Source organism: Trachypithecus francoisi, unplaced genomic scaffold, assembly GCF_009764315.1.
Source record: "Trachypithecus francoisi isolate TF-2019V2 unplaced genomic scaffold, Tfra_2.0 Lachesis_group13, whole genome shotgun sequence".
NCBI classification, from domain to species: domain Eukaryota; kingdom Metazoa; phylum Chordata; class Mammalia; order Primates; family Cercopithecidae; genus Trachypithecus; species Trachypithecus francoisi.
This window is the reverse complement of record NW_022681458.1, coordinates 69,605,506-69,630,223: the sequence shown is the minus strand read 5'-3', so window position 1 is coordinate 69,630,223 and position 24,718 is coordinate 69,605,506. Positions and strand designations below refer to the sequence as shown.

Below are 24,718 nucleotides of genomic sequence, written 5' to 3'. Positions count from 1 at the left end.
TTTCTTGATCCACCCTTAGGATCTGCCGGCCTGTCTCAGCCTCCCATTTCTGGGATTCAGGCTTGGCGCCACAGCGCCCAGGCCTCATTTTTAATTTTATCCCTTGACTTTTTAAAAATCCTGTAACTTCTTTTTCATAACTTTTTTTGGTAATTTTTCATAAAACTTTTTTCTACTTTTTTGCCAGAAGTCTTTTTGTCACAACATTTTTACATTTTTAATCCCATAACTTTCACCCCATAATTTATTTAATCCTGTAACTTTCTTATTTTGTTCTTTTAGTAAACACTTGCATAGTTATATTGCAATTTTGTAAAAATGAAACCGATTATCTCATGTCAAGCAGCCCAGCATTTGCACACTGTCAATCCTTCAATACTACAGTTTTCAAGACACACAAAAGAATTTTAGGCAAACACAGCACTTGGCAACAATTTAAGAATTTATTACATTACAGTAGCATCACCCAGCAGTCCATAATGCCACGTTAGGCAAAAGTCTTTCAGTATTTCCATTATACATTCTGTTTACAAGAATTCATAAATTGGTAAAATTCATTCTAAGAAAATTTGGCAAATAAAGCTTTGGACTGGAATTGGCATTTCTTTCTCTACTTTTCCATCCCACGTTTCTTTTAAGCTACAATATTCATATTTTAAAATGTTTTAACTTATTTCAGAACATTAAGATAGCAGTTGTATTTTTTAATAGTTATTTTTAAATGACTAAGATAAAGTTCTAGAGAAATTATATTATAGATAGGGCTGGTTTATGTTTTCAAATTTTCTAAAAATCAGCTTTGGTTTTAGAGCTGATTTTTTTTTCATTTCTGGAAAACCTATCAGGTTTAATCAAATACTTTAAAATGATTATATATTGCAATATTTAAATAGGTGTTTTGATTCTTCCTACAGAAATTCAGATTTTTCAGTTGAACTCACATTTTAAAACTCTATGTTTCTGATGAACTCTAACCTTCCAGTGTTGCCTTCTAAGCAAATTGAAAGCTGCCTTACACTGAATGAGGAAGAGCACAAATACTTGGCTGAATGAAGTATCGCAAAAGACTGTGTGCACTTTGAAGAAAGACTTAGGTTGTTATCATGGTGATTGCCATTCTTTTTACTTTTTCTCAATATATGACAAATACCTACACGAGGTGGAATTTCAGTTAATACAGTAAATTTATTTCCAGACGGACATTCAGCTGAATACGCCAGAGTTGTGATTTAAGCCATCGGCACCTGATGAACCAGTATTGTCAGATTGGTGACAGATGCTAAACACTGTCTGAAGGTCATTTCCAGTCACTGATGTTTATCAGACAAGGGAAGTGATTTCAACGACAAAAGTACCTTTGAAATAATTATCAATGTATAGGTAAACCCAGTTTCAGATGATAAAGAAAAAATTACACAAATAATGTGGCTAATTCACAGTGGTCCAATTTCTAGCCTGGGGTTTAGAATGGACTTAAAGTAACTGTCTTTAACTGAAACTCAAAGATGCCAAAAGCGGGAAGTTCAGAAAATAAAAGGCAAGAACAGGACTTTAAGTGCATTTTTTTTTCTTTATTATGCTGGAACTGGGCTTATCTAATACATTGATACATTCATACAATTCGGAAGAGTCAGTTGAAGTCACAAGGACCCCATATTTGCGCTCTTTCAATGAATGCAGGCAAATCTGTTATTTCATCGGTAAAATCGTATTTTGGTCTCCTGTTAATGTCATATTTATAAAAGTGTCATGACGATGCCAAATGCTGAAAATGGAGATGGTCTAGTAACTAGAAATCCCCACCCCAGGGAGCACACGTACATATCTCCCTATATCCTAATACTGTGATGTGTTTTGGAACACAGACATTAGAACCTCATGAGGTTTTAACTGTTGAGTCTTTCCCAAGCATCATCAAGTTATTTAGGCAATGTGTGACTGAAATGCTTCATTCATCGTGCATAGGCACAATCACATAAATATTGCACAAAATACGTCCCTAACTGAAACCAAGAGGTACAAAAACATATTTCACTCTTCGTAAAGAGGTTTGTGAGGAAATACAACTCTGTGATTGTACAGACATGTTTCCTGATAATACATTGACATTCACAAACAGTAGATTGCACTGCAGTTTCTAAACATTTTAAGTTTCATAAACTTCTCCTTGATTTTCAAAGATACTATAATACTGTCTACTAAAACCCCTTTTTGTTTCAACTAAGTACTCCCGCATATATTAGTTTATGATAATGTTTGTTATTATTTTTCAAAGTGTTTTCCATTCAACGAGAAGAAGTAAATTCCTATGTCAAGTAACTAAGGTGGGTTGAAGAATAGGTTAGCCAGCCAGAGGGTCTAGATGGTAAAATCAGTCTTCAAGCCTCAAAGAAGCTCCGTGAACAGAAAGGAAAGCCAGGTGTCACACAGCTTTCTTCACTCTATTCATTCTTGACTAGAGCCTGTATGCCTGTTCCAGGGACATTAAACTCTTAAGGATTTCTTATGATCTGTACTATACATTAAGAAATGCCAGCCAGCACCCTTTGTGTACTGGGCGCTATAGTCATGTGATTAAAACAGGTAACATGAACTCTAACTTTAAAATGTATTCCAGCCAGTGCTCTAAGCTAGGAAGGTTTTCACATCCACAGTCAACGTGCGAACCTTTCATTCCTCAGAAATAATCCCTTTTAGGTCATGGAAAAAGAGTACAACTGCTGTAGCTCGTGATGCAATAGCTTCATGAGCCAGCGTGCACACAATCCTGAGGGAACTACCATATCCAAGCTCATTCTTGGCAGCGGAACCAAGGAAACCCCTCTGTCCCGCACACAGCTGCCGGAGCAGGCCACTGTCCTCTTCTGCGAGATTTAAAAAGCTCCCCCAAAACGTGATTATTCCCATCACCAGTACACAGAAAATGGAGAAAGGCTGTTTCCAGTTCTACTCGGCCTTTAAACAACTCTAAATATCAGTACTCACAGTGGCTATATTACAAAGTAATCACAGTGCACACTTGAGGGCAGACCAGCATATTGAGCTAATGAAGAGCTCACGTGATTAAGATTGGATCAAACAGTAGCAGACATAAGCAATTTTATCTGAATTCTGTAATGAATATACATGCTGCAAGAACATTAGAAAGCAAGGCAGCCTATTCCAAACCAACGAGAATAGTTTTGTGCAAACAGTGGGTCTTTGTGTGTTTGAACTCCCACCACGTAACGGCAAACTCAATATACATGCTAATGACCTACAATTATGAAATTAAAAAAGAAAATGCTAAAGGATGCCAGAGTGAACCTCAGTGAAAGCCACAGAGACCCAATCTCTTTTAACTTTTAACAAATAAACTTAAACTACAAATTAGAAACACAAATAATCAAGAGTGGCTCTAACATTCAAATGAAGTAAATGGATTGTGTAGGAGATTAACCCCATAACTTTGTTTCTTTTTTAAAAATTTCTTGACCAGCTCTTTGATGATGGTGATGTTTATCTCCTTCTTCTCGGCAGCCAAGCCCAGCAAAGAATGGCGCACAGCGGTTGCTGCCCAAGCCTGGGTGCTCCTGGTGGTCCTGCGCGATGGGCTGTGCAGTAGGGTTGTCCTGGGGAGACCCCTCCCTGGCCTCTCCTTGCGCAGGCTGGGTGCTGTCGGTGAGACTCACTTCACAAAGATCTTTGGAGAGAGGGAGGCAGGGATCTGAGTGCAGTGCCAGCGCCCCCTGCTCCTGCCTGCCCGCCCCACCTGAGGGCTCTACTCACCACCATGCTGGTCGGCAGCCACAAGCTCCTTGGGGGCTGGGGCTCCTGGACCGGGCTCATTAGCAGGATTCTGGGCAGTGGCCAGGAATTTGCTGTGTTTGTTGTACTCCCTAAAAGCCGTAACAGCATCTCCTGCAGCGCCAGCAGATTCACCTGGAGGGAGGGGTGCTCAGCTGTCACGCTGCTGCCAGTGCCCAATCTCACGCCCACCCCCACCCCCGCAGAGATGTTGCACACCCTACCTTCATCTCCACCCTGTGCTGGACCAGCCTGATGATGTCTCCATTGCCGCATCTTTGGCACTGCCCCCTGCCTCTATTATAAGCTGACGAACATTCCTGCGGAAGGACAGGGCTCAGACCCTGGGGCCCCTCCGAAGGCCCTGCAGCTCCCCCTGCGGTGCCCTGGCCTCCCACTCACTGATGGCATCTCTCCCGCCCATACTGGATGAATCGCAGTTCCTGTTTCTTCACCAGCTCACTCAGGTCCGCCTTCTCCTCCAGGATATCCATAAGGCCACTCTGGAGCCAAAATAATGGGGTCACATCTCGGCAGCAACTTGCCCTCAGGTGGCATTTTCAAGTAAGTCATGGAGAAGCTGGAAGTGAGTCCTGGCATGGGCCAGCTTCTCCATGACTTCCTGCAGGGCCCGGTGGGTCTCCCCACTCACAGACTCGCCCCCAGTCCCTGGGGCTGGGACCGCTGCCTCTGGCTCCTTCTGGGCCGAGGCCACCAGGTGAGCCAGGCGCTGGCAGCACACCCTCTGCTTTTTCACCCGCTCTCGTAACCGTGCCTGCTCCTCCTGGGCACTGGCTCCAGCGGACTTGAAAAATGCCACCTGAGGGCAAGAGGTGAGCATTCTTGTAGGGACATACACAGAACAAATGGGGCAGAAAGGTGGAGCGCAGCCCCTTCCCTTGGGGCCTCAGAGAGTGCACCTGTTGGTCACAGGGGAGATGGTGTCTGACCACTGGCTCTCGGAAGGGGTGAGGGTGCAGAGAAATCAGAAGGCAGGGAAACTAAGAGCATAAAGGGGTCTTGGAGGGACCACAGAGCAAGGTGGCAAAATGGTTGTAGGGGGAGTCAGGCTCACCATGGCCTCCCAGCTCTCCAGGTCCTCTGGGACGCTCGGCAAGGGCTGAGGTGCCTCCTCCTCCTCACTGTCCAGATGTCCTCCTCCATCTCCTGTGGGGGGTGGCCAGAGGGGTCCTCATACAACCCAACAAGGGAGGTACTGTGGGCCCACCTCTGCCCCCACCCTCACTGGGTAACCCTGAGCCAGCCCTCCCCAGAGAGGAATGAGCTGCTGTTCTTTATTTTTCCTTTTAAGAACCAAGATCTGGCTATACCGCCCAGGCACAGTCCCACTACCGGTCGGTGCAGGAGTTCTGACCTGCTCCCTTTCTGACCTGGGCCAGTTCAGCCATCCTTAGGCAACTTGGTGGCCCCGCACTCCCAGGAAGTCACCATATTGATGCCGAACTTAGTGCAGGCACCCTGTCGGCATAATGACCAGCTGTTCTAAAGGTCTCTTCCAACTCCTCAATCCTGTGCTGCTCACAGTCCCCCCTTCCTCCTGGGGCTCTCTCCTCTTCCTCTGAGTGGTGTCCCGTACCTTCACCAGGGAGAGCCATGAGGCGCAGCTGGGCCGTTAGCTGCTGATTCTGCTGGCTGGCAGCCTCCAGGTGTTCCTAAGGGGCCAGGAAGGAGTGAAAAGGCACGGAGTTTGCCAGGTCGTCCCCCTCACGGCCCTGTCCTCAGCAGCTCCCTCCCCTGGGTCTCCTGCAACTTTTGGCGGGTCATCTCCGCCACTGCTTTGCCCCAAGTTTCCTGCTGCTGCAGCTGGTTCATTAGCTGGGTCTGCTGCAGTAACTCCCTGTGCAGCACCTCCTCAGAGGTCAGCTGCTGATAGGCGGCCACCTGCTGCTGATAGGTGGCCATGTACTGCTGCAGGTGACCCAGGTAACGAACGGCCTGGCTGCTGCTGCAGACTCTGAGCCTCTTGGCTCTTCAGCTCCACCTGTAGGAAGACCCTGGGTGTGAGGGCACATGGTGGCTGGCTTCCAGATTCTGGGCTCATTAATAGGGTAGCGAGGGCACTGTGGGGCTCTGTCGCCTGCCCAGGCCCCTGGCCCCTTACTCCAGGCCTAACTGACTGTCTCCCTTTCCTAGAACCCCATGCCTCCTTCCCCAGCCTCAAATCTCATACCCTCTTCTCACCATTTAAACTGTAGGCCACAGACTGCTGGAAAAGCAGTGGGAGCCAACCACTATGTGCTAAGTGTGCTACATGCCTAATGCTTTCCATGTATTATCTCATTTAATCCTCAGCACCTCTGTAAGGAAAATGCTAACTTCCTTTTGAAGTTAAAGAGACGGCCGGGCGCGGTGGCTCATGCCTGTAATCCCAGGACTTTGGGAGGCCGAGGCGGGCAGATCATGAGGTCAGGAGATCAAGACCATCCTGGCTAACACAGTGACACCCAGTCTCTACTAAAAAATACAAAAACTTAGCCGGGCATGGTGGCAGGTGCCTGTAGTCCCAGTTACTCAGGAGGCTGAGGCAGGAGAATGATGTGAACCAGGAGGTGGAGCTTGCAGTGAGCTGAGATTGCACCACTGCACTCCAGCCTGGACAACAGACTGAGACTCCATCTCAAAAAGAAACAGAGACTTAGAGATGCAAAGTACTTGAATGGTGACCAGTGGAACCGAGGTTTGGAATCCAGTTTTAATCTAAGGAGGCCTTTTTGTTTTGTTTTGAGACAGAGTGTCAGTCTGTGGCCCAGGCTGGAGTGCAGTGGTGCAATCTCAGCTCATTGCAACCTCCACCTCCTGGGCTCAGGCGATTCCCATGCCTCAGCCTCCTGAGTAGGTGGGATTACAGGCATGCTCCACCATGTCCAGCTATTTTTTTTTTTTTTTTGTAATTTTAGTAGAGATGAGATTTTACCATGTTGGCCAGGCTGATCTCAAACTCCCGACCTCAAGAGATTCTCCTGCCTCAGCCTCCCAAAGTGGTGGGATTATAGGCCTGAGCCACCGTGCCTGGCATAAGGAGACTCTTATACCACTGTGTCTTCCCCTATGATTGGGGGGCTCCATGCCTCTAGCTGGGATGATGATTTCCAGACCTCGGAGGAGCCCAGGGCTACCCACCTCTAAAAGTCAGAAGGCAGGAAGGAAGAAACAGTCACAAGACTGCCCTGGAGGGTGCTGGGGTCACCTGCCCCCAGGCTGCAGCTGCCTCTGGCCTGGCACCTCCCCTCCCCAGAGGCTGGTGCCCGCCTCCCAGCCCTTCTTGGATGGGGTGGGGGTTACAATCTACTTCACCTTGCCCAGCTTCTCCTGTAGCTCCTCCACTTGCTGCTCCAACTGCAGTGCACTCTTGTTCTCATTGTTCTAGACAGACAGAAGCAATCAGCAGCCACCCACTGCGGCTGGAGACCCCAGAACTTGGTGTTTGCCTCCCATGGCACCGGGAAGGGTGGAGGCAGGTTAGAAAAATCATCCCCTCTCTCCCACAGCCACCAGAGTAGGGCTCTGGCTCACAGGTGCCTTTAGAAGTAACATTTCACGTGAGGGCTACACTGCCCCATTTTACAAGTTGGGAAACAAAGGCCTGGAGGACTAGGGAGGAGGGCAGGCTGCCCAGGTGGGGCAACGCACCAGCTCCTCGACGCCACTCTGTGGCTTGGCCAGCTGCTGAAGTCTCTCCTCCTGCTCACGAAGTCTCTCCTCCTGCTTCCGAAGCTTCTCCTCCTGCTCCTGAAGCCTCTCCTCCTGCTCCTGAAGCCTCTCCTTTTGTGCCTGGTTCAGGAGACTTACGTGCTGATGGTTTTCCACCTGGGCCTGGAGCTCTGCTGACACTCTCTCTAGTTCCTTCCTCAGGTGCTGCAGCTCCTCCTCAGGGGGCACTGCTGGGGGCTCCCGGGGCAGGGTTCAGCTGAGAAAGGAAGCAGACAATAAGGGCCTCTGGATTCTCAAAAACAAAAACAAAACAAAACAAAAACAACAACAAAAAAACCCCTCCTCTTGGTGCACAGCTCCTCTCAGCCTCCCCAAACTTGGCCTCACTGCGAATGATTCCTCGCACCCGGATGGTAGCCAATCTTCCAAACCACTTTCAGATGGAGAGCACTGTGGGTGACTGACAATGGGCCCCATTTGCTGATGGGGACACTGAGGCTCACGGAGATGACAAGACTTGCTGTCTCCCGGCACAGACCTCTTTCCCTCTGCCTCAAAGCCCTTCCATCCACCCACCTCCCTGGGGCATTCTAAGCCCCCCCCCATAGCCCTCTGATGCCAGGCCTGCTCCCAGGTCATGCCAGCCCCATCTTACCTGTCTGGTTTTTGAGTTTGGACAAACTCCTCTCCAGCTTCTCTACCCAATGCGTAACATCCTTCTTCTCTTTCTTCAAGGTGCAAACCTGCCCAAAGCACAGGGGAAAAGGGCCCTGGAGAGAGGGGCTGGTGGCTGGACAGGCTGCCATCTCCCTCTCTGCCCCCACCTCCACAAAGCCCAGACCCATGACCACCTCTGGCTGTACTATTCCCATGTTACAGACACTTAGAAAGATCCAGTGACCTATCTAAGATGGGAGAGCTGAACGGTCAGACCTCACCTCCTGCAACATTTTTCTCATCCTCTCCTGCCACCGGGCCCTCTCTCCTTTTAGATGTTGAGCATATTCATCTCTCTCTAGCTGGACTTGTTTAAGTGAATACTTCATCTGCAAGAATGGGCACAGAAGTTAGGAAGGGCTGTCACTGGTCCTCACCTGCTCCTGGCCACCTGGGGTCATCTTCCTTCCCTCCCTCCCTCTGCAAAACCTCACCTGTGTCAGCTGTGCTTTCAGCAGTGCCTGCTCCCGTATGGACCACTCTAACTTCCACTCCATATGTGCTTTCCTGTGGCTCGAGGACTGGATGGTGAAGAGTGAGAAGTTTCTATATAGGGAACCTGGGCCATTCCATACAGTGCCCCTTAAACAAGCTAGGGCTAGGCTGAATATACAACTCGGTCAGTAAAGATTGAGGCATTTCCAAGTCTGTGGTCTGGTTTTTAAAAGAACTCAGTAAAGTTGGAAGGGACAGGGAAAGAGATTGAATTTACAGCTGGCTAACAGAGGCCCAGAGAGATCAGATAATATTGCTATTGTTACTACTGTTATTACTACCACTGTTTGAACCTTTATGGAGTGCTTCACCAGGTATCATGCTAGCAATCCCCTTTAATTCTCGCAACCACCATAGGAGACAGTTACTATGATTCCTTCTGTTGTGTAGATGAAAAATCATGGAGTATTTGAGGTTAAGCGCTTGCCTAACATCACTTAGGCAGAGCTGGGATTTGAACACCCAGGTCTATCCAATTCTCTAAGCCCATTTTTTCTTGCTGGGGATGGGGGCACAGATAGGAAGGGGAAAATTAATCTTTTGTTTACTTTCTGAAAGGATGATACATTCGCATAGTTCAAAACTCAGAAGGTACAGCAGGGAAGTATCTCCCAGCCACCCTGTTGCTCTCTCCTGAGTTTTCTATGAACCTTACAGACATGTTTTCTGTATATTATCATAGTATGTACACACACACACACACACACACACACAGAGGTTTCCTTTCTCTACAGAAATGGTAACATACTAAAGGTACTCTCCTGTACCTTCACAAGTAAAGTACCCAATATACCACCTAGGACTTGGCCAAGACCCCAGTCAGGTAAGGGCAGGGGAGGCACTTGGCCTCCAAGTTCTGTGTCCAGTGCTCGCTCCCCACCGCACCCCCCAACCCACCCAGAGCAGCTGACTCAGCCCCAGGCTGCCTCTAACAACCAGACACAAAAGCAGCGAGAAATGGTCATGCTGCCTTCTGGGCAGGACACTCCATCCTGTAGAAGGGACCTTTAGGCTCACTCCTCCATCTGCGAAGCTGGGCTCCCAGGGGATGGGGCAGGTGGTCAGACTCACTCTGTCGTCCTTCTTCTGTGTGGTGGTGATAGCAGAGAGAGCCCGCTTTAACTCTCCTTTATGCTGCAATGAATGTTGCAGGCGGCCGGCCAGATCCTTGGACTCCTCTGTAATGAGAGAGTTGAGATGGGGCCCAAAGGACTCCCCCTAAAGACCTATCAAAGTGCCAGGTTGAAGAATGACAGGGTGCCCAGATTCCCACCTTCTAAGTATCTGAGAGAGCGTTTCTGGTGGTACAGGTGCGTACTTAGTTTCCCCTTCTGTATATTCAATCTCTGGACTTGAACCTTTGGGAGAAAAGCCAAGCAAGTGCTGAAAGAGAAGGAAAGAAACATTCTCTGGAGGACAGGAGAAAACTTCACACCCTCCACTCACCTCTAGCTTCCTTTCAGCTTTCTGTTTCTCACTGTTTGCCTTCTTTTCCTATAGGAAGAGGAAGACAGAGCTCTTACCAGGGGGAGGCAGAGATGGCACAGCAAGAGACATGCCCCAGAATGTCATCAATGCCCCAGGACAGGCCCACCCATGGCATCAGGTTATCAGGGACCCTGTGGAGGTGGGGTGGAATGTGAGGGGTGAGCCTTTTTCCACAGGCTGGGAGTGGTGAGACGAGACTGGGGCCTCTACATCTGAGTGCCCCCAAACCCAGCGGTCATGTCGCGAGGAAACAAAGAAATCACGTTACTTCTTCCAGCTGATGTTCCACTTGTTTCTTCTCTTGTTTCTGTGGGGAGAGTCAAATGAAGGTGAGGGAGGGCGGCCCCCTCAACTCTATTCCCCAGGCCAGGAAGCAGTAGGCAGGGGCCAGGAATGGATTTTAAAGGCAAAGTTCTCAGACATAATGGGAACACGAATTGGTAAACTCTCCTCAAGCTCCCAAGGACAGAGGATTTGGGTCTTTGTTGGTTTTCACTCACAGCCACAGAACTCAAAGTCTGAATGTGGAATCTCTTGAGAGGACAGTAACATAAACCTCTAGAGATGGAGTTTGAGAAAGGCCCCCCCTTCTGCCCGCTTGTGATTTAGAAAAGTGCGTTCATTCAGTAAACATTTACTGAGCACGAATGGGCCAGGTACGGTTCTTCACAGCAGATATAGGACAGAAAATGACAGACAGGAGCCCTTGGCCCTGAGGTTTCCATTCTAGGGGCCCTTTAAATCTCGGACTCTAAGAGCTAACAGACACCTTTGATACTCACTACCTCCTCTGGAAATGCGAGCCCAAAAAGCAGAGGCGGCTTGTCCAGAATCAAAGAGCAAATTAGGGACTGAGTCACGGCAGAAATACGGGGCCCCTGACAACCAGTCAGGCTCGCATTCCCCCGAGAGGCAACAACCCCAGGGCGTGTGTAGCAGGACTAGAGCAGGGGTGTGTGGAGAGGAGAGAGTCGGCAAAGAGGGCAGCAAAAGAACAGCCATGCTGCATGCTCTGGGGTCCTTCCAGGTGAGGTCTGGGTGCCCCAGCTCCCTGTTTGCCCTTGGCACCAGGGGCCCCCAGTCCCTTTCTTCAGGGCCCCAAGGGGAAACTGGAGCCCAGGATTGTCAGTGGAATCAGGGGACCTCACTGGACTCTTACCAAAGATTTGATGGTGTTCTTCAGTAGACTGATTTTGACCGGCCTTGAGTCCAGGACTGCTGCTAGTTCTTGGGACCGGCTCTGAGGCGCATATAGAGAAGAGGAGGTGGAGGAGGAGTGGGGGAGAGGTAGAGAGAACAATCATTAGGGCTGGGGTGTGGTGGGCTGTCTCAGCTTACAGAGGGGCACCCAGTCCCCGCTGTCGGAGGAGGTTGGAGGGCTGGCCTGCGGGGTCACTGCACCTCCGCCCAGAGCCTCTTACCTCCAGATCCTTGAGGGGTGCAGATGACGTAGGGCCCTCTCTGTGGATACCTGTTGCTGACTACAAGAGATGAGAGTGCACATGGAGATGTTCTGTCCCTCTGTGTCTAAGCCCTCTGACTTCCTTTCTTCCCCATCAGCTGGCACAATTTTCTTTTCTGCCTATCTTGGACCCTTTGTCCCATAACTCCTTTGTGCCAACTTCTCTCATGGTTCTTATCTCCCCACCATCCCACCCTGGCGCCCTTTCAGTGACTCCTGATGGCAAATGGCTGTTCTCATTGTCCTGGCTTCCCCTTGAGACTGGGGATGAGGAAAATCAAACAGCAATGACCATATCCTGGTGTCCTGGGTGTTTACAGCAGGCCATGTACTAGGGATTAACATAAAACAATAACAAATCTCATTTAAACCTCACAAATGGAAGTCAAACAATAATACCACCTATATATACAGATGTGCAAAGAGAGGCCCCAAGAGCTCAAGCAACTTGACCTAAATTATATCCCTGGCAGATGGAGAGGCAGGATTCAAACCCAGAATTCTTAACCAGTACCCAACAGTCCATTCACAATCTTAACAATTACCCTCTACTGCCCCTTGGGCCCCCTGTCCCAGGAGCCTGGTCAGCCAAGACTCACATCACCAGTTGAGTGGCAACCACCAGAAGTGGCTGTCTCAGGGCTACTGCCATTTGTTTTCCTGTTCTTATTCACTCCTGCTGGAGCACCAGGGCTGTTTCTCTGCCAATGTTCTTTTAACTGTGGGAAAGAAGAGCAGTAATCCTCATGAGAACTATCAGCCCCTACAGCCACATGCTCCTTTACAGTTTCTACAAAATACTCTTGTATATCATCTGATTTAATGACACCAATATCTGTACAAGGTGTTGTCACAATCATTTAGTGACTGAGAGGGATTGATATAATGGCTAGAAGAAAAAAAAAAAAGAAAAAAGAAAAGGTGATACTGGAACTTTGAAACTCAGTCTTCTGACTCCAAGCTCTGGGGTTTTGCCAAAAGTCAGCAGATGCCAGGGACCAAAACCAGAGGCAGAGGTAGAAAAGTAAACATTAGGTAGGCAGGAACTGCATGGTTTAGAGTCATACATCCTCACACATCTGTTAGTATCAAGAAGTGCACCAGTACCTCTCAAACTTCTATATCAATGTGTCCTCCTGTCAGAAGGCAGCCTTTCTGTTAAATCTGGGAATTCATCAGAAAGAGGACAACCCAAGCCTCATTTCAGAGAGAAGTCCGGTAGTATATGTGACACTCTCAGAAGCCTATGTGACTGTCATCCTTAAGTACATTAATGTTTTTTCTCCTTATCTCAAGAGAATCAAGGGAAACTGATGCTTCAGAAAGATGTCCCACATTTATCCCGTGGCACTCAAAGTTCTGCAGGTCGAGATAATATGAGGAAGATTCAAGCTGTCAAGTTCAGTTTCCCAAGATCTGTTCCACAGAAGATGAGCAAATCTCACTTCAGAGACCACTGACTGAAGGGTAGTCTGGTCCCAGAACCATGGAGAAATAGAATATGAGGTGGAGAACTCAGAAAAAAAATGTTAAAATCTCTCTGGAAAGTAGAAGCCTTGGAGAAAACCAAACCAAACCCATTCTCTCATTGTCACCCAGAGATACTGTCAATGTTTTGAGCTCACAGGGGAAGTGTAGGCTTTTCCCCCATCAATGTCTATGTTAAAGGAGTGAGGCAGCCTGGAACCCCTTGCTCCTAGGTCCCATGGTCTCCATTCCCCTTCCAGCTGCAAATTTGCGCTATGACCAGAAGAACAAGAAATGGGGTGACAACACTTAGGGCACTGGGTCATAAGATCAAAGGCCGGTCTTCCAGTAATGACAGTTCCTAGGCAGATTGTGACATCACTACATTCCACTCCTCCTGGTTGGGCCGGGGGGGGGGGGGGGGGGCACATCAGCAAAATGTCCGAGTCCCACTCCACTATGGGGGAGGGAAACACAGGATTGGGACCCAGGTCCTTGGAGACACCAGCACAAAGAGCCCAGGGAGTTTGACTTTGAGGCAGCAGGAGGGGAGGACAGAGTCTGCAGTAGGGAGCCCCAGGAATCACCAGCCCAAAGTCACCCAGGGACAACTGGCGAGGGTGGGGCCTAGGGCTGGGGGACCCAGGTGCTTGGAAACGTGAGCCCAAAGAACCCAGGGAGGTCAAGTTTGGGTAGGCAGGAGGTGAGGGCCCAGTAATAGAGCGGGAAGTCCCAGGAGTCACACACCCAAAGTCACCCTGGGGTGACTGGTGAGGGTAGGGACTGGGCTGCTTACTGGAGGGGCAGGGCTGATTGACAAGACTTTGGTGGTGGGAGCCCAGAGGTGCCAGGGTTGGGGGTCCCAGTTTGGTGTGCCTCAGGAGTGATATTGACTCTGGCAGTGGTCTTGTCATCAAAGGGGATCTGTGGCTAGGTTGGGGGGCCATGACCTGGTGCATATTTACCTTTTTCTTGGCTAAGGCCAATTTACTCTGTCGAGTTTCTTCTGCCATCGCAGGGTGGGGAGGGAAGCGGGATTGGAGCCACGTCAGCAAAATCCCACCGAGCACTGATCAACGCCTCCAGTCACCTACCAGGCAGCTGAGCAACTGAACCAGAGGAGGCGTAACCAGGGCTCCAGTAGAATGCAGAAAAGGGGCGTGGCTTTAATGCTCCAAGCCCATTGGTCAATGAGAAAGATGAAAGGGAATTGGGGCGTGGCCAGGCAGCAGTGTGTCCAGAGGGACCTGTGGCTCACAAGGAAAGCTGTCCATGCAACCACTGTCCCAACCACTCTGAGAGAGGGAGGGGCTGCCCAATCTCATAGAGGGAAGGGGCCGGCTTTTGTTTTAAAGCTTTAAAACTTTTTTAAAAAGTGTGTATACTTTATATATGTGTGTGTCTGTGTGTGTATATGTGTTCCTCCAGAGCTGTCTTCATTATCCAGCTTCTATGCAAGGTCTTTGATTTTGATCTGTATTTTTCATCTTCAAATACAGTACAAAAATTACCAGTATGCCTTAACTGAGATACAGAGCCTATAAAAATGGAAAATCTATAGCATGCTGATGGTTAATGAAGCAGACTATATTATCCAACATTCCAATAAGATAAGATAATCACAATGATTTCTCTTTTTTGGAAAAACATTTATTCTCTTATGTTATTGTTATGATTTTTTTTGCTTAAACAAGAAACAAGTCTAATATCTGTAAAAACACAAAGCTTTTGTGCTGGGTGCGGTGCTTCACACCTGTAATCCCAGCACTTTGGGAGCCCGATGTGGGTGGATCACGAGGTCAGGAAATCGAGACCATTCTGGCTAACATGGTGAAATCCTGTCTCTATTAAAAATACAAAAAATTGGCCAGTCGTGGTGGTGGGCACCTGTAGTCCCAGCTACTTGGGAGGCAGAGGCAGGAGAATGGCGTGAACCCGGGAGGCGGAGCTTGCAGTGAGCCAAGATCGCACCACTGCACAGCAGCCTGGGCTACAGAGAGAGACTCTGTCTCAAAAAAACAAAAACAAAAGAAGAACTTCTATTTCTCTCACTTTCTAATATAATTTTAATATCGCCTCCTGGGATTCCACTAAGATTTATTTTAGACCTTATTCTGATCTCCCTCTCCCCCTCAACCCCACCAACTTCTGCTCTATCATCTATCCTCATGTCTCTCTGTGTAACATACTGACTTACTTTTGGAGAGAATTATCTAACCAATTAATTCTTTCTTCTGGTGTCTAATCCATCCACTGAATTTCTTATTTCAACAATTACATTTTTATTCCTTATTTCATTTTATTCTGGGACAGAGTCTCACTCTGTCACCCAGGCTGGACTGCAGTGGTACGAACCTGCAGCCACAGACTCCTGAACTCAAGTGATCCTCCCACCTCAGCCTCCTGAGTAGCTGGGACTATAGGCAGGTGCCCCACACCAGCTAATTTTTTTTTTTTTTTTTTTGGTGGTGGTGAGGTATTTTTTTGTAGAAACAAGTTCTCACCATGTTGCCCAGGCTTGTCTCCAACTCCTGGGCTCATGCCGTGCTCCCACCTCAGCCTCCCAAAAAGTGCTGGGATTACAGGTGTGAGCCACCCTACCCAACTATATATTTATTTCTGTAAGTTCTATTTCTTCCATTTTCCTTTCAGGTCTTCCTCATCATTCCTGGTGGTCTTACTGCTTCCTCAATTTTATGAGTGATTTTTTTTTACATATATTAGACTTCATGTGTAACTATTTTCTCATAATTCTAATATTTGAAATCTGTGTTTGAAAGAACACAAACACATCACAGCCTTGAGCACATCACATCCCCCCATATGCCTCCACTTCCTGAGCCCGACACAAACACATCACAGCCTTGAGCAATGCCTCCACTTCCTGAGCCCGACACAAACACATTCCTCCATATATTTCAAGGAAAAACAACACCTGGAGAACCTCCGATAAGGTTGCAACCTTTTGTAAAAGCGCAGGAACCAATAAGAAAGCTGCTAAAAGCATAATTTAAAATGTAAACCAATTGTAATGCCTTGTTCCTCTGTAACCTGACAAGTCCTGTTTACCTCAAGCTATAAAAAGCAAGCGTGGGCATTGTTCCGGGCCCTCTTGTATGTTGTAGAACGGAGGGACCAAGTTCGAACTTGCATTAAAGATCCTTGCCACTTGGCTTTGACTCTGGACTCTGGTGGTCTTCTTCGGGGAATAAACGGTCTGGGCATAACATTTGGGGGCTCGTCCGGGATTCCCCCAAGCCCACCAGACCCCCGGTCAACGGATCTACTAGGATCGATCTGCTGATAGGTGAGCCGACTTGTCTCTGTTTGTCTGTCTGTGTCCGTTCTGAATCTGCAACTCTCTGAGTCTGCGGCTTGTCTCTGTTGTCTGTCTGTGTCCGTTCTGAATCTGCAACTCTCTGAGTCTGCGGCTTGTCTCTGTTTGTCTGTCTGTGTCTGTTCTAAACCTGTATCTGTAACTCGCGAGGTCTGAAACTGAAGCTGACGCAGTCCTGACGGACACGCTATAGGACGGCAGCGGAGACGGTGGGAGACGTCCCCTGGCTCTCGTCTGATCTGACTCTGACCCAGGTTTCTGATGCGCGCTGGCGGCTGTGTGCGCTGGTGGCTCTCGTCTGATCTGACTCTGACCCAGGTTTCTGGTGCGCGCTGGCGGCTTCCCTCTGATCTGACTCTGACCCAGGTTTCTGGTGCGTGCTGGCGGCTGTGTGCGCTGGCGGCTCCCCTCTGATCTGACTCTGACCCAGGTTTCTGGTGCGCGCTGGCGGCTGTGTGCGCTGGCGGCTCCCCTCTGATCTGACTCTGACCCAGGTTCTGGTGCGCGCTGGCAGCTCCCCTCTGATCTGACTCTGACCCAGATTTCTGGTGCGCGCTGGCAGCTCCCCTCTGATCTGATTCTGACCCAGATTTCTGGTGCGCGCTGGCGGCTCCCCTCTGATCTGATTCTGACCCAGATTTCTGGTGCACGCCTGTGGCCGACATAATTTGTTCCCTTGCAGGACCTGTTCCAGACGCCTCTCCGGGCGCTACCGTTTAAAATGGGTAATACCCAGAGCACTCCCCTATCTCTCCTTACAAGTAATTTCAAGGATGTTAGAGCAAGGGGCCATGATCTTAGTATGGAAATCAGGAAGGGAAGGCTAATTACTCTATGCCGCTCCGAATGGCCTGCCTTTGATGTAGGGTGGCCACCCGGAGGGACATTCTGCCTTCCCGTCATCACTAGAGTCAAGTCCAAGGTTTTCCTATCAGGGCGTGCCGGCCACCCGGATCATATCCCATACATTCTTATATGGCAGGACCTAATTAAGAACCCGCCCCCTTGGCTGTCCCCCTTCCTATTAGCCCCGGAACCCTGCAAGGCACTGGTTGCTCGGCCGCTAAAATCCAAGCAACCGACGGCCCCCCCATCCTGTTTTACCTGAGAGCGAGGACCCACTGTCCACAGAACCCCCTCCGTACCCCTCCGGACCCCAGGCCCCAGCCCCCCGGGCTGAGCCACGGGAGGCGGCCGGAGCTTCCGGATCTGCTGAAAGTGAAAGTAACTCTGAAGGGCCGGCTGGGCGGATGCGGGGGCGCACTTTGCGAGCTGGCCCCCCCCAGCCGCCTGACTCCACAGTGGCTTTACCCCTCCGGGAAATAGGACCCCCAGATGACACGGGAATCTCCAGGCTTCAGTACTGGCCATTCTCCACTAGTGATCTGTATAACTGGAAGACTCAGAGTGCCCGGTTTTCAGACAACCCCAAAGATTTAATGGCTTTACTAGATAGTGTCATGTTCACCCACCAGCCCACTTGGGATGATTGTCAGCAGCTCCTCCGGATCTTGTTCACAACAGAGGAGCGAGAGAGAATACAGGTAGAAGCTAGAAAGCTGGTCCGGGGGACGACGGTCAACCAACTGCCAACCCTGACCTCATAAATGCGACTTTTCCTCTGACCAGACCGGCGTGGGATTACAACACAGCAGAAGGTAGGGGACGGCTACACCTTTATCGCCAGACTCTAATGGCGGGTCTCCGGGCGGCTGCTCGCAAGCCCACTAATTTGGCTAAAGTATACTCTGTTTTGCAAGGAAAGACAGAAAGCCCAGCCAGCTACTTAGAAAGATTAATGGAAGCCTTTAGACAGTATACCCCCATAGACCCAGAGGCCCCAGGAAGTCAGGCAGCTATTGTAATGTCTTTTGTAAATCAGGCAGCCCCAGATATTAAAAAGAAACTCCAGAAATTAGAAAACTTAGAGGGAAAACAGATACAGGACCTCCTCCAGATAGCCCAGCGAGTTTACAATAATAGAGATACTCCAGAAGAAAGGCAATTTAAGGCCACTGAAAAAATGACTAAGGTCCTGGCAGCAGTAGTACAGAAAGAGCATCTACAGCCAGAGAACACTCAACCTAGGCAGTGCCCCAGACATGATAATCTGAACAAAGACCAATGCGCCTACTGTAAGGAAGTTGGCCACTGGGTAAGAGACTGCCCTAAGAAGAAACAACGAGGACAGGGACCCCCTAGGCCTACACCCGTACTAGTCACTCAAGACGAAGACTAGGGAAGACGGGGTTTGGACCCCCTCCCCGAACCTAGGGTAACTTTGCAAGTGGAGGGGTCCCCAGTCCAATTCTTGGTCGATACAGGAGCACAGCATTCGGTCCTAGTTACAACTAATGGAAAATTATCCACCAAGTCCTCATGGGTACAAGGGGCCACAGGAATTAAGAAGTACCCCTGGACGACACAAAGGACAGTAAACCTCGGAGTCAGGAATGTAACCCATTCTTTCCTGGTCATCCCTGAGAGCCCCTGCCCCTTATTAGGGAGAGACCTGCTGACTAAAATGGGAGCACAGATCCATTTCCTCCCTAAGGGGCCCATCGTGACCAATTCCCAAAATCAGCCCGTGCCCATCCTGACTATAACCCTAGAAGATGAGTACCGGCTCCACCAAGAGCAAGTGACCCCTGACCAGGACATAGCAACCTGGCTCCAGCAATATCCAGGAGCTTGGGCAGAGACAGGGGGCTTAGGATTAGCGAAACACCGTCCTGCCTTGTTTGTCGAACTCAAGCCTGGGACAGATCCTGTTCGGGTACGGCAGTACCCAATGCCCCTAAAAGCCAAAGTAGGAATTACGCCCCACATCCATCGGCTCCTCGACCAAGGGGTCCTTCGGCCCTGTCACTCACCCTGGAACACTCCATTGCTGCCGGTACGTAAACCTAATAACGGAGAGTACAGACCTGTACAAGACTTAAGAGAAGTCAATAAGAGGGTTATGGACATACATCCAACTGTGCCCAACCCATACACCCTCCTGAGTACTCTAAACCCCAAACACCAATGGTATACTGTTTTAGATCTGAAAGATGCCTTCTTCAGTTTGCCTTTAGCCCCTCAGAGTCAAAAGCTCTTCGCCTTCGAGTGGACTGACCCTGAGAGGGGCATAAGTGGCCAACTGACATGGACCAGACTGCCGCAGGGATTCAAAAACTCTCCCACCCTGTTCGATGAGGCCCTCCATGAAGACCTGGGTGAGTACCGACGCAAACACCCTGAAATAACTTTACTACAGTATGTTGATGACCTCCTGATTGCAGCCGAGACCCAAGAAGCTTGCCTCCAAGGGACCAAGGGTCTCTTACAAGCTTTAGGAAATCTAGGATACCGGGCCTCGGCAAAGAAAGCACAAATTTGTAAACCAGAAGTAACATATCTGGGGTACCTGCTAAAAGGAGGGCGGCGCTGGTTAACAGACACCCGGAAGCAGACTGTTCTGCAGATCCCCAGGCCACAGTCCACCCGACAAGTAAGGGAATTCCTGGGGTCAGCAGGATTTTGTAGACTATGGATACCTGGGTTCGTGGAGCTGGCTAAACCCTTATATCAGGCAACCCGGGGACAGCAGCCATTTAGTTGGACAGAAGAAGCCGAGACGGCTTTCCAGCAGATCAAAACCGCCTTACTCTCTGCGCCTGCACTGGGACTACCTGACGTCACTAAGCCCTTCCACTTATACGTGGACGAGAGCAAGGGTGTCGCCAAGGCGGTGCTAACTCAGAACTTAGGCCCCTGGCGGAGGCCATTTGCTTACCTGTCAAAGAAATTAGACCCAGTGGCTACCGGGTGGCCCCCTTGCCTCCGAATGATTGCAGCCACGGCCCTGATGGTACAAGATGCTGATAAACTTGTCATGGGTCAAGAATTACGGGTCGGTACCCCACATGCCATCGAGGGTGTACTCAAACAGCCACCTAATTGGTGGATAAGTAATGCCCGCCTCACCCACTACCAAGGACTACTACTAAACCCTCTCAGGATAACTTTCCTGCCCCCAACAACCTTAAACCCTGCCTCGCTGCTGCCTAACCCGGACCTGGACGCCCCGCTCCATGATTGCACTAAGATACTAGCTCAGGTGCACGGAGTTCGAGAGGACCTACAGGACTGCCCACTTCCTGACGCAGACCTCGTCTGGTTCACTGATGGAAGCAGCTTCATTCACCAAGGCCAGAGGTACGCTGGAGCAGCAGTGAGTTCAGAGACTGAGGTAATCTGGGCGGAACCCTTGCCCCTGGGGACATCGGCCCAGAAGGCCGAACTGATAGCCCTCACCCAAGCTCTTACCCTAGGGGCAGGGAAGAAACTGACAGTATACACAGACAGCCGATATGCTTTTGCTACGACACACATACATGGGGCCATTTACAGGGAGCGAGGGTTACTAACGACTGAAGGAAAAGAGATAAAAAATAAGCAGGAGATCCTAGCCCTGTTAACAGCCCTATGGGAACCAGAAAAATTGGCTATTGTACATTGCCCAGGGCATCAGAAACCAACCACTCCAATTGCTCAAGGCAACTTTCTGGCAGACCAAACTGCAAGGAGTGTGGCAAAGGCTCCCAGTCAACTCCTTGCACTCCAGCTCCCTGATCCGGGCCCCCGGGACCTGCCATATCTCCCTGATTATTCAGAACAAGATCTCCAGTGGATCAACAAACTTCCCCTGAAACAGATCCAGAATGGGTGGTGGACTGATACTAATGACCAAACCATCCTACCAGAAAAATTAGGACAATAAGTGTTAGAACCTGGGGTGCCCGGCGGATGATAGATCTGATCAGACGCTCCAAGCTCAAAATCAGACATATAGTCGAGACGGCAAGCAGCATCGTGACCAATTGCAAAGTCTGCCAGCTTAACAACGCCTACCCTCAATCCCAGGCTGCAACGGGAACAAGGCTCAGGGGAACCAGGCCCGTTATCTACTGGGAGGTAGATTTTACTGAGATAAAGCCAGGGAACTACGGGTATCGGTACTTACTTGTCTTTGTAGATACTTTTTTCAGGGTGGATTGAAGCATTCCCAACCAAGAGGGAGACTGCTCAGGTTGTAGCAAAGAAAATTCTAGAAGATATCCTTCCCAGGTATGGCTTCCCCGTCCAGATAGGGTCAGATAATGGACCAGCCTTCGTTGCTAAGGTAAGTCAGGATTTGGCTTCCATCATTGGGGCAAATTGGAAACTACATTGCGCTTACAGGCCCCAGAGTTCAGGACAGGTAGAGAGGATGAATCGGACCTTAAAGGAGACCTTAACTAAATTGACTATGGAGACTGGCGCTAATTGGGTGGTCCTTCTCCCCTACGCCCTGTTCCAGGCCCGTAACACCCCTTACAGACTGGGCCTTACCCCTTATGAAATCATGTATGGCAGACCCCCACCCCTGGTTCCCAGCCTAAAAGATGATCTACTCAAATCTGAAACAGAAAATGTCTCTGAACTCTTATTTTCCCTACAAGCCTTGCAGAAAATCATCAGGAAGTCTGGCCCAAGCTGAAGGAACTATATGAGACCGGTCCCCCACCGACACCCCATCCGTACCAGCCGGGAGACTGGGTCCTGGTTAAGCGACACCGACAGGAGACCTTGGAACCCAGGTGGAAGGGACCACTCCAGGTACTCCTGACCACACCCACCGCCCTGAGAGTGGAGGGCATCGCGTCGTGGATCCACTACACCCACGTCAAACCGGTGGACCCAACCTCCGACCTTCTTGCACCACTCACGGCAGCGACTGAAGCACCAACCACGTGGACTGTGGACAGAGCTAAGAACAACCCCTTAAAACTCACCCTGCGCCGGCAGCATAGCTCACTGCAAACATGCAGCTAAGCAGTCTAACCCTAGCGTTAGCTGCCCTAGTGGCCACTGGGGCAAACACGAAACCAGTTTCTAATCCCTTTGTCTGGAGATTCTGGCTTTATGAAAACCAAACCCACCCTGGGCAACCTCATAAACCCGGGAAATTATTAGCCAGTGCTGATTGCCCCCCCTCAGGGTGCAGTGACCCAATTTTGCTAAATTTTACTGGTTTTCAAATAGCCGAACCAAAGGTGCCAATAATATGTTTTGAGTTTGATCAGACTAAATACAATTGTAAACACTATTGGTGGCACCAAAACGCAGGCTGCCCCTACAATTACTGTAAAATGCATTCAGTCAGAGGGTGGCGCGAGCGATCCGGGGGAAACTTCTACCGACAGGGTAGAGGTGGCATCTATACTTGGGTAGTTAAAGACCCTTGGAACTCCCACTGGACCAAGCCTCAACATGGAGCTGTATACTACTCCCCTTCCTCCACGTGGCCTAGCAGTCACCTCTATCTGTGGCAGGGCCTAGTTCAAGTACTGCCCCTGGTCCATGGGAATATCCAACGACAGGAAGACAGACTAACACAAGAGTTACGTCCTTTCTCCTGGTTAGAATTATTACGAGAAGGAGTAGAACTTGCTAACCTTACAGGACTTCATAGCTTGTCCAGTTGCTTTCTATGTGCCACCCTAGGACGCCCACCGCTAACTGCTGTCCCTCTGCCATGGGGATCCTCTACCCAAATTAACAACCTTCAGAATCTCACAAACGCCCCCATTCTTGATGTGCCACTGTACCTGAACCCCAGTCAGGAGAAGTTTCCCTACTGTTTTTCAGGCACCAACTCCAGCCTCTACAACATCACTGTAACGCCCCCCAACACCAACCTGAGGGCCCCGCCGGGCATAGTCTTTTGGTGTAATGGAACATTATCTAAGAACCTATCTGGTCCCTCTGTAACTAACCAACTGTGTCTTCCCGTTACATTAGTTCCCCGGTTAACTCTCCTAACTGCCGGCAAGTTCCTGGGGTACACCGGTAACTGGACTAGTACTACTATTCACCCAGTCCCTAGACCGAGACCTACACGAGCCATATTTCTCCCCCTCATTGCAGGAATCTCCCTCACATCATCCCTCATTGCGGCCGGACTGGCAGGGGGAGCCCTAGGTCACACCCTCATAGAAAATAACAAGTTGTACCAACAATTTGCTGTTGCTATGGAGGAGTGGCTGAGTCCCTTGCCTCCCTCCAACGACGGCTTATATCCCTAGCTCAAGTAGCCTTGCAGAACCGGAGGGCCTTAGACTTGCTCACTGCTGAGAAAGGTGGTACATGTATGTTTCTAAAGGAAGATTGTTGTTTTTATATCAATGAATCAGGGCTTGTAGAGAACCGGGTCCAGCAGTTATGCAGGTTAAGCATAGAAATGAAAAAACAGCAGTTTGCCTCAGCTGCAAACCAATGGTGGAATTCCTCTATGTTTTCTCTGTTAGCCCCCTTCCTTGGACCCCTGTTAAGTCTGCTGTTTCTGCTTACCGTAGGACCTTGTGTTATAAACAGAATTTTGCGGTTTGTCAAGGAAAGGTTTGACACCATACAGCTCATGGTCCTCAGAGCTCAATACCAAACTGTGGACACTGAAATGGAGTCAGACCTATAGGACCCAAGATTGGCTCCAGAAGTACCTGAGAGAGGGGGAAATGAAAGAACACAAACACATCACAGCCTTGAGCAATGCCTCCACTTCCTGAGCCCGACACAAACACATTCCTCTGTATATTTCAAAGAAAAACAACACCTGGAGAACCTCCGATAAGGTTGCAACCTTTTGTAAAAGCGCAGGAACCAATAAGAAAGCTGCTAAAAGCATAATTTAAAATGTAAACCAATTGTAATGCCTTGTTCCTCTGTAACCTGACAAGTCCTGTTTACCTCAAGCTATAAAAAGCAAGCGCGGGCATTGTTCCGGGCCCTCTTGTATGTTGTAGAACGGAGGGACCAAGTTCGAACTTGCATTAAAGATCCTTGCCACTTGGCTTTGACTCTGGACTCTGGTGGTCTTCTTCGGGGAATAAACGGTCTGGACATAACATGTTCTGTATCTGGTAATTCCGAAACCTATAGTCTTTGGGAAACATATTATTCATTGTTTCTGATAATTCTCAAGTATGTTGGGTTGACTACTTGAATGCTATGATTTCACTGAATTCATAGTTGCCTGCTTTTAATCTTTGGGAATCCTACAGGCTTAAGTTAGAAATAATTTCCTACAAAAAGTATCTGTGTCTGCTTTTGATGAGAGCTGTGGAGACAACTAACATAAGCCCACTTTACCACCAAGCGTAATCCTGACATTCTCTTTAATTCTCTTGGAGAATCTCAGGATTACACAAGGTTCACAAATTTGGCTCCCCAACCTTGCTCATTTATACACAGAAGACTAGACTGCTTAG

At 49.2% G+C, this 24,718-nt stretch overlaps 1 protein-coding gene and 1 pseudogene across 3 annotated transcripts in view; one reads left to right on the top strand and one right to left on the bottom strand.

Annotated features, from left to right (window-relative positions):
* Nucleotides 1–24,718, top strand: part of PDK1 (pyruvate dehydrogenase kinase 1) — an 84,019-nt gene that overhangs the window by 57,717 nt on the left and 1,584 nt on the right. The window contains exon 12 of one of the 2 annotated variants that reach the window (XR_004441702.1): nucleotides 10,171–10,276. The gene's annotated coding sequence lies outside the window, so the exon portion shown is untranslated. Of the gene's footprint in view, nucleotides 1–10,170; nucleotides 10,319–24,718 lie in introns of those variants that run through there. The other variant, XR_004441701.1, reaches the window with a different exon arrangement.
* Nucleotides 3,066–14,122, bottom strand: LOC117094854 (annotated as a pseudogene). Its single transcript, XR_004441704.1, has 19 exons — nucleotides 14,053–14,122; nucleotides 12,220–12,339; nucleotides 11,580–11,639; nucleotides 11,318–11,398; nucleotides 10,427–10,465; nucleotides 10,117–10,164; nucleotides 9,944–10,028; nucleotides 9,742–9,848; nucleotides 8,610–8,696; nucleotides 8,397–8,504; nucleotides 8,104–8,201; nucleotides 7,438–7,714; nucleotides 7,102–7,170; nucleotides 5,384–5,459; nucleotides 4,862–4,953; nucleotides 4,189–4,289; nucleotides 4,011–4,106; nucleotides 3,769–3,921; nucleotides 3,066–3,682 (listed from the first exon to the last, which is right to left on the bottom strand). The product of XR_004441704.1 is annotated as a golgin subfamily A member 8S-like (transcript).